Source organism: Rhinopithecus roxellana, chromosome 21, assembly GCF_007565055.1.
Source record: "Rhinopithecus roxellana isolate Shanxi Qingling chromosome 21, ASM756505v1, whole genome shotgun sequence".
Lineage (NCBI taxonomy): Eukaryota > Metazoa > Chordata > Mammalia > Primates > Cercopithecidae > Rhinopithecus > Rhinopithecus roxellana.
Genome location: NC_044569.1, coordinates 36605496 through 36621160, shown reverse-complemented (window position 1 = coordinate 36621160; position 15665 = coordinate 36605496). Strand labels below are relative to the sequence as shown.

At 43.6% G+C, this 15665-nt stretch overlaps 1 protein-coding gene across 3 annotated transcripts in view; it reads right to left on the bottom strand.

Annotated features, from left to right (window-relative positions):
* Nucleotides 1-15665, bottom strand: part of ZNF236 (zinc finger protein 236) — a 146736-nt gene that overhangs the window by 101820 nt on the left and 29251 nt on the right. The window lies entirely within an intron of this gene.

The following is a 15665-nucleotide window of genomic DNA, read 5'->3' as shown; positions in this document are numbered from 1 at the left end:
CAAACCTTTCAAAACCACTCCTTCTTCAAAGAACTGGTATGATCAACGGTTAAGACACAAATTAAATGAAAACTACTTGTTCCCTCTAATCTTGGTTTTGATCTAATACTTTCCTCTGGAACAAGCATCACTTTCACCTCTCAAAAATGTATTTGAATATACAAAAATCATTTCTTTATTGGAAGAAAAAGATGGAAACATTGGGAAAAGGGTAAGAGAGCGACACAATTTTTGAGCAAAATGAGTTCTGTTTTGAACTGGTATTGGGTAATGGCACTGGGTCCGCCTATTCTGTGAGCACTTCAGAGAAGTAGGATGACCTCAGCACTACACGGGGTCAGGAAAGAATTCAAACTAAGATTATGGTTTAAGAGATGACCTTGAAACAAAATGACAGCTTTCAAGTTTTTAATAGATAGATCGTGTCATTGTCTCACTTGGTTTGGAGGCAGAGCAGAGCGCAGGCTGTGGCCTGGCTTACTGAGCTTGTGAACGAGGGACCCTCTGAACCGACGCATGGGGTAACTGCAGAACACACACACACAGGACTTCAAAGACTCTGAGCAAAAATACAAGAATGATAGCTCAGTAATCTTTAATATTTGAGTTCATATTTTGGACATTTTAATAAATATATTAAAATTTATTTCACCTGTTTGGGTTTTTTTTTTTTTTTTTTTTTTTTTTTTGAGACAGAGTCACGCTCTGTCACCCAGGCTGGAGTGCAGTGGCCAGATCTCAGCTCACTGCAAGCTCCGCCTCCTGGGTTCACGCCATTCTCCTGTCTCAGCCTCCCGAGTAGCTGGGACTACAGGCGCCCGCCACCTCGCCCGGCTAGTTTTTGGTATTTTTTAGTAGAGACGGGGTTTCACCGTGTTAGCCAGGATGGTCTCGATCTCCTGACCTCATGATCCACCCGTCTCGGCCTCCCAAAGTGCTGGGATTACAGGCTTGAGCCACCGCGCCCGGCGGGTTTTTTTTTCTTTTAAAAACGTAGCTACTAGAAAATTTAAAATTATTCATCTTTCACTTAGATGATGCTGGTCTAGATGTTCTACAGCTGGGTCTAGATTCACCTTAAGGCTGCCAATCACTAGCTAACCTGCCAGTTTGGGTGTACTGCCCACCCTGAGCCTATGAAACAGGGATAACAATAACCCCTGCCCTTATAAGGTTAGATAAAATGACACATATAAGACGCTGACTGTGCGTGGCCTAGAGTGAGTACTCAATAATTACTTCATCAGTAGCCATTGCTGACTTAGTACAAATTTCAGTTCACTCATGTGGAGTTCCATCACAGTTACAGTATTTACTGAAATGATCCTCAAAATGAACTGTCCAAACATGAGAAAACATGACCCGCCAATGAGCATAAACTGTTATTTCCAAATAAAATGCATTGATTTTTTTCTATCAGACTTTTTTCTAATCTGCACATACTAGTCTTGTAAATAAATGTTTGTAAACCTCATTAAAATGAGGCTGTTAATTGATACTACCTGTAGTTATACTGCAGAAAAAGACAAAGAAAAGTGAAATATCTTGAGAAATCCAAAAATCATGTAAATAACTTTAAAGTAGTATTATTGTATAATAATTTAAGGAAATAATAAACTACTAGATTTTTAGTGACTTGTTGATAAAAGAAAATTTGTTCTAGGAAACTCCCCACAAAAAAAACTATCATAATTTGACACAGCTCTTAAAAAAAAAAAAAAAAAAAGTCTGCAGTCCTGAATGCATATGGCAAAAGAAAATGCATGGCTTTCATTACCAATGATTCTCCACTGTGCCTCCTGTCTCAAAATCACATCACAAAACCCCTCGCAGCCCGCTCCTCTCTGTACTGTTACTGCCCTGGTTCACATCCACCCTCTTTTCACTTCCTCTTTTACCAGATGATCTGATTCATGTGTTTCAGGGATATCTACATGGATATTACTCAGGCATTTATTGGATCTGTCTGAGTTACAACCCTAGTTTATGCACAACATACTCAGATGGTGCAAGCAGGATCCAGCACCTCCCAGGCCAAAGCCAAGACCTCACAGCTTACAGACGGCTACATCACTGTCTTTCTGCTTTCTCTCCTGCAAGCCAAAAAGAGCCAGGATGCTCCTCCTTCCCCCTGCCCGCCCTGGCAAGACTTAAGGAAGTCTTCCACAAGGAGAACAACACCCCATGTATAGTCACAGGCCACTAGGACAACAGGCCTTCCGCTCATTGTATTCTCCATACAGAGTTAACATCACATCTCTCACCTAGAAGCAGAGGCTGTCCTGGGGTAATTCTCATGATGCTAAGTGGCCACAGGAAATCATCAAGAGAAATGCATGGCATTTTAATCTGTCTCCACCTTGCTGAAGATATGATCATCTCTAAAAGACCAGAGTGTGCAATGCTAGGTACTGACTGCCTCAAGGCTGCTCTCCTGTCCACCCCCCGCCCTAGGATGGCAGCGTGTGTTCACCAGACTCTGAGTGTGTGGGATTTTCCCTTTCTCAGATCCCCACCACATCATCATCCTGTCTCCTGTCCTGGCCTTCTCAGAAGCCATGCTTCTCTTCCTAATGCAGTGTGCCTCTGCTGACCTCAGGTACTGCTCAACACACAAAATAAACCCAAAACCCACCCCACAAAACGCTGCTCTTCTCTCAACACTTAACAGAACCTGATCCATCACTATTCCTTTGTACGTGCTACTGAGATGATCAATAAATGTGAACAATGTCTTCCGTGAGAAAGCTGTTTGTGTGAGTGTGTGTGGGCGTGCACGCGTTCTTCCTCCAAACATTCTATAACACCCCTTAAAGGAAGTGATTTACTCAAAAAATAATGTGACCTTCAATAATTATGTGACTTTAAGAAAAATTCCTAAGTGATTTAAAAACTACAGTAATTTTTCTGGTTTACTCTTCCAGGTTTGAGATTTATTTGGACAGAGGAGTGACCACTATGAATTTTAGACTATAAATCTCAATAGGGCAGTAACTAAAAATTAGATTTCGGTGTTCTGAAAGTAAAAACTTAAAAATGGAACACTTTAAAAAGTTAATTATAGTTCCTAAGTACATATAAGAAGACATGTTTACAGGTTATTTTTTAAACCAATTTTAATGAGGCATACTTTACATATAACAAATGCACCCATTTTAACTGTAACTTTTTACTACTACAATCCAATGTTGATGACTTCAGAGTTTAACCCTTAGAAAGCAATTTCAGTACTATTTCCAAGGTTTCAGGGGACCCTGCACTGGTACCCCCAATACTGTCTGCGCCCAACAAACTGCTGGGTGCTTCGCCGACTTTCATCTCACCTCATCTTCAACCTCACTGAAGGAGCCACAGTCGCTCCCCCAGACCTCAATGCACCTGCACTTTCTACCAAACGGAGCAGCTTTCTTCAGAAGGCTCTCTGACTGTTCTAAGTGGTGAACAGTTTAAAAAGCAGTAATTCCAACAGCTGTCACTAGTTGAATTCTCTACCTGCCAGGAACTGTGCTGGGCCATTTTATGTTTGGAGTAAGTTTCTTGGAGACAATGTATTGTTAGATCATATGAGAGGTTTTTTTTGTTTTGTTTTGTTTTGTTTTGTTTCATGGAGTTTCACTTCATTGCCCAGGCTGGAGTGCAATGGCGTGATCTCAGCTCACTGCAACCTCCGCCTCCCGGGTTCAAGCAATTCTCCTGCCTCATCCTCCCGAGTAACTGGGATTACATGCGTCCGCCCCAATGCCCAGCTGATTTTTGTATTTTTAGTAGAGATGGGGTTTCACCATGTTAGCCAGGCTGGTCTCAAACTCCTGACCTCAGGTACTCACCCACCCCGGCCTCCCAAAGTGCTGGGATTACAGGTATGAGCCACCGTGCCTGGCCAGCAATGTCTTTTAATTCATGTACTTACATTTAAAGTAATTATTGGTATCTGAAGTCTGTCATTATTTGTTGTTCGTTCATGTTTCTTTTGCTTTGCTTCTCTTCCTCCCTTTCTGGATTACTTTTTGGAATTTCTTAGAATTCATTTTGATTTTTTAGTAGTATTTTTTTAGTACATTGCTTCCTACAGCATTCTTGGAGATTGTTCTAGGTAGGATTATACATACGGAACTTATCACAATCTACTGGCATCGACATTTTGCCACCTTGAGAGAAGTACAGAAAACCTTATTTCCATTCAGAGTCTTGCACCCTTTCCCCTCTTTAAATATCACTGTCCTGAGTATTTCCTCCATGTACACTGAGCACACCAGATGATAATTTCTGCTTTGACCATTAACTATGATTTAAGAATTCATAAGGAGAAGAACATTGTATTATACTCACCCCAATTTTGTATTCTTACTCATTCTTTTTGTATTAGGGTTTTCCAGAGAAACAGAACAAAGAGAACGCAGGTGCGTGTTTGTGTGTGTACATATTTGTTGGCCAGGCGCGGTGGCTCACACCTGTAATCTCAGCACTTTGGGAGGCCATAGCAGGCAGATCACCTGAGGTCAGGAGTTCAAGACCAGCCTGGCCAACATGGTGAAACCTCATCTCTACTAAAAATATAAAAACTAGCTGGGTGTGGTGGTGGACGCCTGTAATCCCAGCTACTCAGGAGGTTGAGGCAGGAGAATTGCTTGAATCCAGGAGACGGAGGCTGCAGTGAGCCAACACAGTGCCACTGCACTCCAGCCTCGGCAACAGAGTGAGACGTTGTCTCAAAAAACAAACAAACAAACAAACAAAACACATATTTGTTGTAAGAAATTGGCTCTCATGATTACGGAGGCTGACAAGCCCCAAATCTGCAGTGTGGGATAGCAGATGGAGACCTAGGAGTGCTGATAATGTAAGTGGCATCCAAAGGCTACCTGCGGGAGAATCCCCCTCACTTGGGGAAGTCAGTCTTTCATTCTATTCAGGTCTGACTGAAGGAGGCTCACCCACATCATGGAGGGCAATCTGCTTACTCAATGGTTTAAATGTTAATCTCATCCAAAAACACTCTCCACATTCACACAGAAAATTAACCACCACCCCATTCTTCTTTCTTTTCTGAAGTTCCAAGCCTCCTTCTGTTGTCATTTCCTTTCTGTTTGGAGAACTTCTTTTACTGATTCTTTAAGGGTAAGTCTGCTAGCAAGTTTGTTTTCCTTCATCTAAGAAAGTCTTTATTTCACCTTCGTTCCTGAAGGACATTTTACCACACATAGAATTTGTAGCCAGGCATGGTGGCTTACATGTGGAATCCCAGGACTTTAGAGGCAGAGGTAGGAGGATCACTTGAGCCCATGAGTTTGAGACCAGCCTGGGCAACACAGCAAGACTCCATTTCTAATTTAAAAAAAAAAAAAAAAAAAAAGAATTTGTAATTGACAATTATTTTCTTTCAGGAATTGAAAAATTTTGTGCTATTTTCTTTTAGCTTCCATGGAGGCAGATGAGAAATTTGCTGTCACCTGAATTGGTGTTCTTCTGTAAACAAAAGATCATTTCTCTCTAGTCTCTCACAAGATTTTTTTCTTAGGTTTAGTTTTCAAATGTTTGATTATGATATGTCTTGGTGTGTATTTCTTTGGGTTTATCCTGTTTTGAATTCTTAAATCTGTGAGTTATGACTTTTACCAAGTCTAGGTCATTTTCAGCCATTATTTCTTCTAATACTTTTCCAGCCCCACACTCCTTCTCCTATCCTTCTGTGATGACCATGATGCAAACGCAGAATTTTCTGTTATTGTCCCAAAGTTCCCTGAGGCCCTATTAATTTTTCTAGTTCTTCTCTGTTGCTCAGCCGAGGTCATTCCTGCTGCTCTATCTTCAGGTTCTCCTCTGATTCTCTTCTGTCCTCTCTGGTCCACCAGGGAGCCCTTCCACTGAGTTCTTTAGTTCAATCATGGGATTTTTCAGTTCTATAATTTCCCTTTGGTTCTTTCTTCTATTTCTTTCTCCCGTTTTTTCATTTGTTTCAAAACTCATAAAGCATTTTCTTGACAGCTGCTTTAAAGTACTTGTCAGATAATTCCAATGTCCAGGCCCTCTTCATGTTGGTATCACTCTTTTCTTGTTCCAGTCGGGACTGTGCTGGCTCATGTCTGTGTCCTGGACACTTTGGGTGTTAAACTGTGGGACCAGTTCTCGGGCTCTCCTTTCACCAGCAGCTGCCCTGTTCAGATGCAGTGTAAGGACCAGCAGCAGTGGAGACCCACTTCGCAGAGCTCCACTGACCCCAGGGGGGAGGAAAGCACAGAGCAGACCTGTCCATCTCGCATGGTTCCATCTCATCACTGATGGGGAGGGAAGCCCAGCTCCCTACTGGACCCACTGACACACTCTAGAGGGAGAATCAGAACACTGCCTGCTTCTGCTAAGGGAGGATGGAAGGCAGGCTTCCAGATAGACTCTGCCCACACGCTGGGAGGGAAATTCTGGGTGTCTCCGCCCTCTGCCAGGAGAATCCCCCTCCTGGATGCGAGGTTAGCTCCTGCTTGGGCCCAACGGGAAATCGAAGTGCTGCCAGCTCCCAAAGGATGGGGACAGAATGGAGTAGAAGTTCAATGCTGCACTCGGCTCTGCCAAGCAGCTTTTCAGTTGGCATTTCACTGGAACTGAATAAATACCATAAAAAGATTTTCTATTCTGTTGGACCAATCTTTTCCCAGTACTGGCTAAGAGAAACCAGCTTTTCTTGGAGTGTTTTTCTTCTCCACTTGTTGGCAGAAGGCTACAGGCTTCTTCAACACCCTGTCCAGGTGTCTGGGAGGAAAAAAAGAAACCCAGGCCAGGCGCGGTGCCTCACGCCTGTGATCCCAGGACTTTGGGAGGCCGAGGCAGGTGGATCATGAGGTCAGGAGATCGAGATCATCCTGGCTAACACGGTGAAACCCTGTCTACTAAAAATACAAAACTAGCCGGACGCGGTGGCGGCGCCTGTAGTCCCAGCTACTCTGGAGGCTGAGGCAGGAGAATTGCTTGAACCTAGGAGGCAGAGCTTGCCGTAAGCCAGATGGTGCCACTGCACTCCAGCCTGGGCAACAAGGAGAAACTCCGTCTCAAAAAAAAAAAAAAAAAACCCAGGGAGCTGATGGCCACATTATTCCTCAAGTCCCTCCAACTGTCCGCCACCTCTGATGCCTTTCAGAGTCGTTCTGTGCCTGCTGGCTGGTTATCTCTAATGACAATTAGTGATACGGGGACCCCGAGGAGAAGGAAGCTGCTCCATCGTGGCTGGGACCTTAGAGGTTATTTTTAAATACAACTAAAGGTCACAAAGTATCCCTCTAGTTACTATTAATATGTCATATTCAAATCAATTAACTGAAAACCCAAACACAAAATACAAAGGCAGCGAGGAATGTATTATTTTGACATATAGGAAAAGATTTATAACTGTGCTCCAATACTGATTCTTCTTTTCTTACGCAATAATAGACTTATTGGCTGAGCACACAGCTAATCAGCTCAGCACTATTTGGGGGCCGCTCCAACCACTAGATCACTGGTGTGATGACTATGTTCTACCTAACTGGATGTGAGCAGGACTGAAATGCATCTTCCAGATCATGCCTTTAAAGAGAAGCAGTGCACATTCCTCCTCCCGTTCCCACTGTAAAATATGCGACAGAAGCAAAGAACTCACAGAGATAGCAAATGAAGATGCTGGACAAGCCTGAGGGCAGGGCTGCCCTACCAGCTCTGTACCACATACGCCAGGCTGCCAGGTGAGGCACAGTCACAAACCCTGACCTAAGCGCTGACACAACGGTAGGAAAAAAGAGAGCCAACATATTGTCAACATGTTACTATAGAACAAGCACAGTGAGGCCTTTTTCCCCTCTGCTCGTGTAAAGCTTGAGCTCAGTATGAGGTTGCTAAGGTCAGGTGGCTGAATATGACAGCCCAGCTTCCAGAACCCTTCCTCTGGCAGCACAGACACGCAGTGCCAAGGAAGAAGTGAAGCATCCTCACAGCTCCCTCACCAGCTTCACGCCAGAGTTCAGCAAAGCCTCTTCCATGACTCTTCCCCGCTTTCTTCTCCTCTTGTCACTTATTAATCAAAGCAGCCTGCTGTGTGCTGAAGGGAGAAACCAGAAGCAGGGGTGAGTAGTAACAGAAATGCAAAGTCAAGCAATTTCAGAAAACACAATATTTCTCAAAAGCCTTTTCAAAAAAATTTAAAAAGGAGTCAGAAGCTAAGGAATGTGTAAGTTCTTACAACCACAATAGCGAGAGACGAAGGGAGCTGGAGTTTTACAAACAGAACTGAGGGTTCGGATGAGAGTAGGCTGCACAAAGTTCAGATGATGTGGTCCTACTCCGGACACCACGGCATAACAAAACTACACAACAGCAGAGGCAGGGACTGAAGCAAACAGCAAAGGATGTGAGCACCACTGTGGGAAGCGATACAGACAAGAACCTGGTCCGTCTGTGGAAGAGAAAACAGGATGAAGGGAAGGTTTTCAAGATAAGGTATAAATACCTTAGAACATCTGCAAATGACGGATGACAGTTGTTTCTCTTTCCAGTTACGCAGGAAATCACAGTGAATTATTAAAAGGCACATCTGAAGGAACTTCAGAATGGAAAACGGCAAAGCTCGCTGTTCTGGTGACCCCATTAGACGGGTGTAGCCTTAGAGGTAAATCTTTACCCTTCATGTCATCCTCAGGTTGGGCCACCCAGAGCGTGTGGCGTGTGCAGACTCTTCAACCACCTTTACCCACCTGTGTCATCCTAACAGAGGATTCACACACACCCCTCCAGTTTCACGTCTCTGCCTAGACCACACGCCTCAACATTTCAGCTCTCCCGCCAACGTTCCCACGGCCCTGACTCCTTTGCTATTCCCAATCACACGCTTCAGAAGCCCCCAGCTCCAGGCAAACCACCATCTCCACTCCTCCCAGCGGCTGAGTGGTGAAAAGGAGACCACACCCCCGCCCAGCCCAGACTCCACAAACAGATGGGCTCTCAGCTCCCGGGGCCGCCCACGGATGTGCCCCACTCGGGCTCTGCTCTCATTTCCCAAAATAGGCCTCCCATGCAGATCTCTAGATGCCTCAGGCCGCCTCATGTTTTTGGTGAAGACAGTAATGTTTCCATTTCCCAGAGAAACGTGGGGTCTAAGGCCTCAGCCCCAGCCCATGAACAGAGGCACCGCAGTGCACCGTGACAAGCTTATGAGGAGGCCCAGGAACAGGTCACACGTTCAAGGAAAACGGCGGTGCTCCATGCTGCCCAATAACACCCAGAAACTAGATTGAGGTACTTCAGTTTCAATAACATCATGTCTTTGTGAAGCTAAGTTTCCGTGGTTGCTGTGGTTAAAGATCAAAGATGGAGTGAAGAATCATGTGGAACAGAAAACTCTAAAATCAGTGTGAAAATGACTGCAAATAGGAAATGCAAGGATATAGAGGCTGTGCAGTACCCAACACACCTGGGTTGGTCTTTCAAATAACTATTACGTTATTAAGAAAAATACTTACTAGATCATACAGATCTAACTGGTTAACACACAGACCCTTGGGTTCTGCCTGAAAGTCTATGAAAAACTTCATGAGACACTAAGAAAGCACAGTCTGAGGAAGGCTGGGAACACGTGCGAGACATACCAGGAGCTGCTCCAATTCCGCCTCCATCTGAGCCCTCCCCCGCTTTCTCCTCCACCTGCACCCGCCTCCGCCTAAGCCCTCTTCCACTTCTTCCAGGGTCAAAAGAGAAGTCTCTCAGCCGTTCAAAACTAACTGCTCCCTTGTAAAATGCCACTCTTTTCCCCTCCAGATAGGGACCTCTGAAAATGGCTATTACAGCAATGTTAAACTGTGATCACTGTTTTGTGAAATAAAGAAAAGTGTCTCTGTTTTCAGGGGCTACATCCTGAAGTACTTAGTGGTAAAATAACGTGAAATCTGCAGCTTACTCGAAAATTGTTCAAAAAAGGGAGAAGCGGGGAGGTGAGATCTGACAAATTTATCAATTGGTGAGTCCAGGAAAAGGTTATACAAACATCCATTGTACTATTATTTCCAGTCTTCACTTTGGAATTTTTCAAAATAAAAAGCTAGGTGAATACGCCATCACTACACACTATGAAAACAAATAAATGATATAAGGGTGATGTTTTCAAAACCCGCGCACATGCCAGTTGCGAACAACACAGAACCAAAGACTTGCCGCCCAATTATTGCGTGTGGACGAGGCTGCGCAGAGAAGCAGGAGGGCGGCAGGGACCAACGCGCACAAATGCACCGCCTTCCTGCAGGCGAGCAGCACCCAACACACGGCCAAAACACCTCCCTACACGGTGTCGCTAGGATCTCAAAATACTTAGCAAATGTAAAAAGTGTGCTGAATCCACAGTAATCAAATATCGCTGATGTTTTCACATTCCGTGTTCTCATCAAGATGAACATTACAAACATGTTCAGTTCTCCCCTGAATCTCAATATTTAGTACAATAAAAATACCAGCCTCTATTTAACTATATAAAATTCTAAATTTTACATGTTATGATAAGCCAGAAAAAGAAAATAAGAATATACAAACATTTGCTTCTCATCACAAAGAGAGACACAGCAGACACACACTAGAAAAGCAGGAAGGCAGCCCAGGAGAGGCCAAGGCGAGTGGGTGGGCAAGGGTGCAGGAGACGGGCTCTCCTCCAAATGTACCTGCCTGTGTCGCTTTGACTTTTAACAGCTGGTTAATATCCACATATTCAAAAACGAAACCCCAAGCCTTCCACTCTCCTCTGCTTTGAACTGTGTTTTTTGGTCAGATAATGTAACCTGAAGGAGGGCAGTTAACTGAGGGCCTAGAATCATAAGAATGGGAAGGGAGAGGTCCTACACGGCAGCAAACTGAAGCAGGTGACCCTGCTGACTTCACAGAACCACGGCAGAGGAGGAAGACCATATTTAATTATGCTTGCCATCTAAAGCAGAGTCGGGTGGCTGGCTTGAGATATGTGGACATCCTGAGGGCTGTTGGATAGGAAGACCATGGGGGTCCCGGCAGAGCAGTCGGCTCCTTCAGAACAGCCAGGATGAGAGAGTGAGTGATGATGCTGGTGCTGGCAGGCGCCGGGTCCTGGGAGAGAAGGAGCCCACATAGGAACCAGGGGAAGGCCCTGCGAGAGGAGCCCACACAGGAACTACGGGAAGGCGGGGAGGTCCTGCGAGAGAAGGGGTCCACGTGGGAACTAGGGGTAGGCGGGGAGGCCCCGTGGGGATAGGCTACACTGCAGCATCAGTGTGGACGCATGCCTTCCATGCGAGTTCTGCTCTGCGTGTATAAGGATCTGTACCAGGCAGATCCGTGTGGGATGTTCCAGACGTGTGGGATATTTTAGAAAATAATTTTAGAATGGGGAAGCATTTCTAATCAAGCCACAAGAACCAGAATCTATAAATGAATAGATTGAAAATTTGAGTCCATCATAATTTAAAAATTTCTGCCAGGAAGAGAAAAATAACGAAACCAGAAAGCAAGAAAGAATTCTGTCACGCAAGGCAGAAAAACCTCACTTTCCAGGAATGTAAATACTTTACACAAGTCTGCAAGAATAAGACCAATAATCCCCACACATCCACCTTGCAAAACAATTGTTTAAGTAAAATAAAAACAAATTATTCATGGCTAATAAACATGGAAAGATGCTAAGCTGCACTCATAATTAAAGAAATATAAATTAAAACAAAAACATACCATCTTTAAATTACCAGATTGGAGGAGACAACTTTTAACAGAGTATTGGAAACAATATGGCCGGCCGGGCGCAGTGGCTCAGGGCTGTAATCTCAGCACTTTGGGAAGCCGAGGCAGGTGGATCACCTGAGGTCAGGAATTCGAGACCAGCCTGGCCAACGTGGCGAAGCCCCATCTCTACTAAAAATACAAAAATTGTCGGGCATGGTGGCAGGCGCCTGCAATTCCAGCTACTCAGGAGGCTAAGGCAGAAGAATCGCTTGAACCCGGGAGGCAAAGGTTGCAGTGGGTTAAGATTGTGCCACTGCACTCTAGCCTAGGCAACAGTAAAAAACTCTGCCTCAAAAAAAAAAAAAAAAAAAAAAGCAAGAATGGGCTGGGCACAGTGGCTCACACCTGTAATCCAACCACTACTTGACACCAGGAGTTTAAGAGTAGCCTGGACAACATGGTGAGACCTGATTTCTATTTTTTTTTAAGTAATAATTTTTTTAAAGAGAAAGAAAATGGTATGAAGAAATGAGCAATCTTATAGACCATTTATTGGCTGGAGGATAAACTGATAAAATCTCTTTGGAAAACAATCTGACAATATCAAAATTTTGAATTCACATATCCTGTGACCTAACAACTCCATTTCCAGGAATATATCTCACATTTCTATTAACCCAGGGTTTCCTCAACCTCACACTACTGATGTTCTGGGCCAGGCATAGCAATGGAGGCTGTGCTGGGCACTGCAGGGTGTTTGGCAGCATCCTCTACTCACGAGATAACAGAAGCACCCCACCCACGCCCAGCCCCGCAACAGTGGTAACCAAACGTCCTCTGGGATGCCACACTACCCATCCTGAGAACTCAAACATGGACAGAAATATTTGCTCACCATAGCTTCGTCTGGAAAAGGCTGGAAATGACCTGTCTACCTAACAGCAGTGACTTGCTAATCATGACACACGTATAAACAATATAATACCATGCATCTGTTAAAAAGAAAGCGACAGCTCTCTGATGAACAGATGTGGAATTGCACTTAAGATACACAGCTAACTGATGAAAAGGCACAGAATATTATGGGTTGACTAAGAAGGGTGCAGAGGAGATTTGTACAGGCATTGAATGTCTCTGGAAGGATACAGAAGAAACTGCTAATGAAAGTTGTTTCTGAGGAGCAAAACTGGAACGTAGGAACCCAAAGGAGATGTAACTTTTTGCTCTTCATAATCTTCTCTACTGTTTGATTTCTTACTGTGTGCACATATTACTTATTCCAAAATATATTAATACACCATTATTTAATACATTTTCTGCTTTTAAGAAATTAAACTGGCCGGGCACAGTGGCTCATACCTGTAATCCCAGCACTCTAGGAGGCTGAGGTGGGCAGATCAGTTGAGGTCAGGACAAGACAAGCCTGGCCAACATGGCGAAACCCCATCTCTACTAAAAATACAAAAATTAGCTGGATATGGTGGGGCACCTGTAATCCCAGCTACTCGGGAGGCTGAGGCAGGAGAATTGCTTGAACCTGGGAGGCGGAGGCTGCCGTGAGCCGAGATCACGCCACTGTACTACAACCTGGGGGATAGAACATGACTCCTCCCCCCAAAAAAATAAATAAAAATATAAATATAACTATAGCCATTTGTGAATAGCACTATCAACGAGTGAGACAGGCATTCCTAAACTCTGCAAGAGAAAGTGTTAAATTGGCATGTACTTTCTAGAATGTCATAGGGCATTCCATAAAGAACTTGGGAGAAAAAAGTCTTATTTATTAGTTCAATTAATCTAACTGTAGGAATCTATCCTAAGGAAATAATTAAAGATGCATAAGAAGATTCATATGCAAAGATGTATTACTTATAATATTAAAAAATATAAACAATGTAAATGTTAAACAGTGATGAAAATTATTATATTCTATTATGCTAAATCCAGATGCTGAGGACTTTTTTTTGTAGTGACAGTCTACGTTGCCCAGGCTAGTCTCAAACTCCTGAGCTCAAGTGCCTCGGCCTCCCAAAGTGCTGGGATTACAAGCATGAGCTGCCACACCTGCCCAAGATACTGCAGATTTTAATAATTTAAAATATTAATATTTGATAATCAGTGATAACTTTGATGATGAGTCAAAAGAGGGAGTATGTATTTACAATATGTTATGGAAAAAGGTAGGTTACAAAAGTAATCTGTGTAATGACATAATCCTATTTTTGTATTTAAAAAACTATTTTAAACATAAACTATTAAGAAAAGCATGTTATAGAAAAAAAGTTTGAAATACCAAATGTATTCTCTCCACATAGTATGTTTTCTTTCTTATAATTTTTTTAACTAATTGATTTTTAAATTGATAAGTAAAACTGTACATATTTATGGTGTACCACATGATGTTTTGGTATAAGTATACGTTAAGGAATGGCTAAATCCACCTATTTTATATGCGTTATCTCACATACATATTTCTTGGGGAGAGAACACTTAAAATCTACTCTCACAGCAATTTTCTTTTTCTTCTTCTTCTTTTTTTATTTTTTAAAGACAAAGTCTTGCTCTGTTGCCCAGGCTGGAGTGCAGTAGCATGATCTCAGCTCACTGCAACCTCCACCTCCTGGGTTCAAGTGGTTCTCCCGCCTTAGCCTCCTGAGTAGCTGGGATTATAGGTGCCTGCCACCATGCCTGGCTAATTTTTGTATTTTTAGTAGAGACAGGGTTTCGCCATGTTGGCAAGGCTGGTCTTGAACTCCTGACCTCAAGTGATCTGCCCGCCTCCACCTCCCAAAGTGCTGGGATTACAGACGTGAGCCACCGTGTCCAGCCAGCAATTTTCAAACATACAATGTATTCTTACTAATGTAGTCCCCATGATGTACAACAGATCTCTTGAACTTACTCCTCCCATCTAACTGAAATATTGTGGCCTTTGACCAACATCTCCCCAATCCCCCCATCCCCCAGCCTCTGGTAACCACCACTTTGCTGTTTCTATGTGTTCAGCTTTGTTAAAGTCCACTATGGGTGCTTTTAATGTTACCTTTTTTACTAATTTTTTTCCAAAATAAATATGCATTACTTGTATTATAAGATTTTAAGAGATGAAAATAAGTTACTTTAAAATAAAAATTAGGCTGGGCACAGTGGCTCATGCCTGTATTCTCAGCACTTTGGGAGGCCAAGGCGGGCGGATAACGAGGTCAAGAGATTGAGACCGTTCTGGCCAACATGGTGAAATCCCGTCTCTACTAAAAGTACAAAAATCAGCTGAGCGTGGTGGCACGCACCTGTAGTCCCAGCTACTCAGGAGGCTGAGGCAGGAGGATTGCTCGAACCCAGGAGGCGGAGGTTGCAGTGAGCCGAGATTGTGCCACTGCACTCCAGCCTGGCAACAGAGCAAGACTCCATCTCAAAAAATAAATAAATAAATAAAATAAAAATTAAAGACATTGATAAAAACAGGACCCAAAATCATGTAGAAAGTATGAAGTCAGGCCAGGCATGGTGGCTCACACCTGTAATCCCAGCATTTTGGGAGGCCGTGACAGGTGAATCACCTGAGGTCAGGAGTTCAAGACCAGCTTGGCGAAGCTGGCAAAACCCCATCGCTACTAAAAATACAAAAATTAGCCAGGCGTGGTGGCAGGCGCCTGTAATTCCAGCTACTTGGGAGGCTGTGGCAGGAGAATCGCTTGAACCTGGGAGGCGGAGGTTGAAGTGAGCTAAGATGGCACCATTGCACTCCAGCCTGGGCAAGAAAAGTAAAACTCCATCTCAAAAAAAACAAAGTGTGAAGTCAGCTTTCACAATGTAAATTTTATACAGGTACTCCCTGATTTATGATGGGATTACATCCTATGATAAACCCATGGTGAACTGAAAGTATCACAAGCCAAAAGCGTGTGGCTGACAGGGAGTTGCAGTTCACTGCCTCTGCCTGACATCACAAGAGAAGTAAGGTTTCTAAG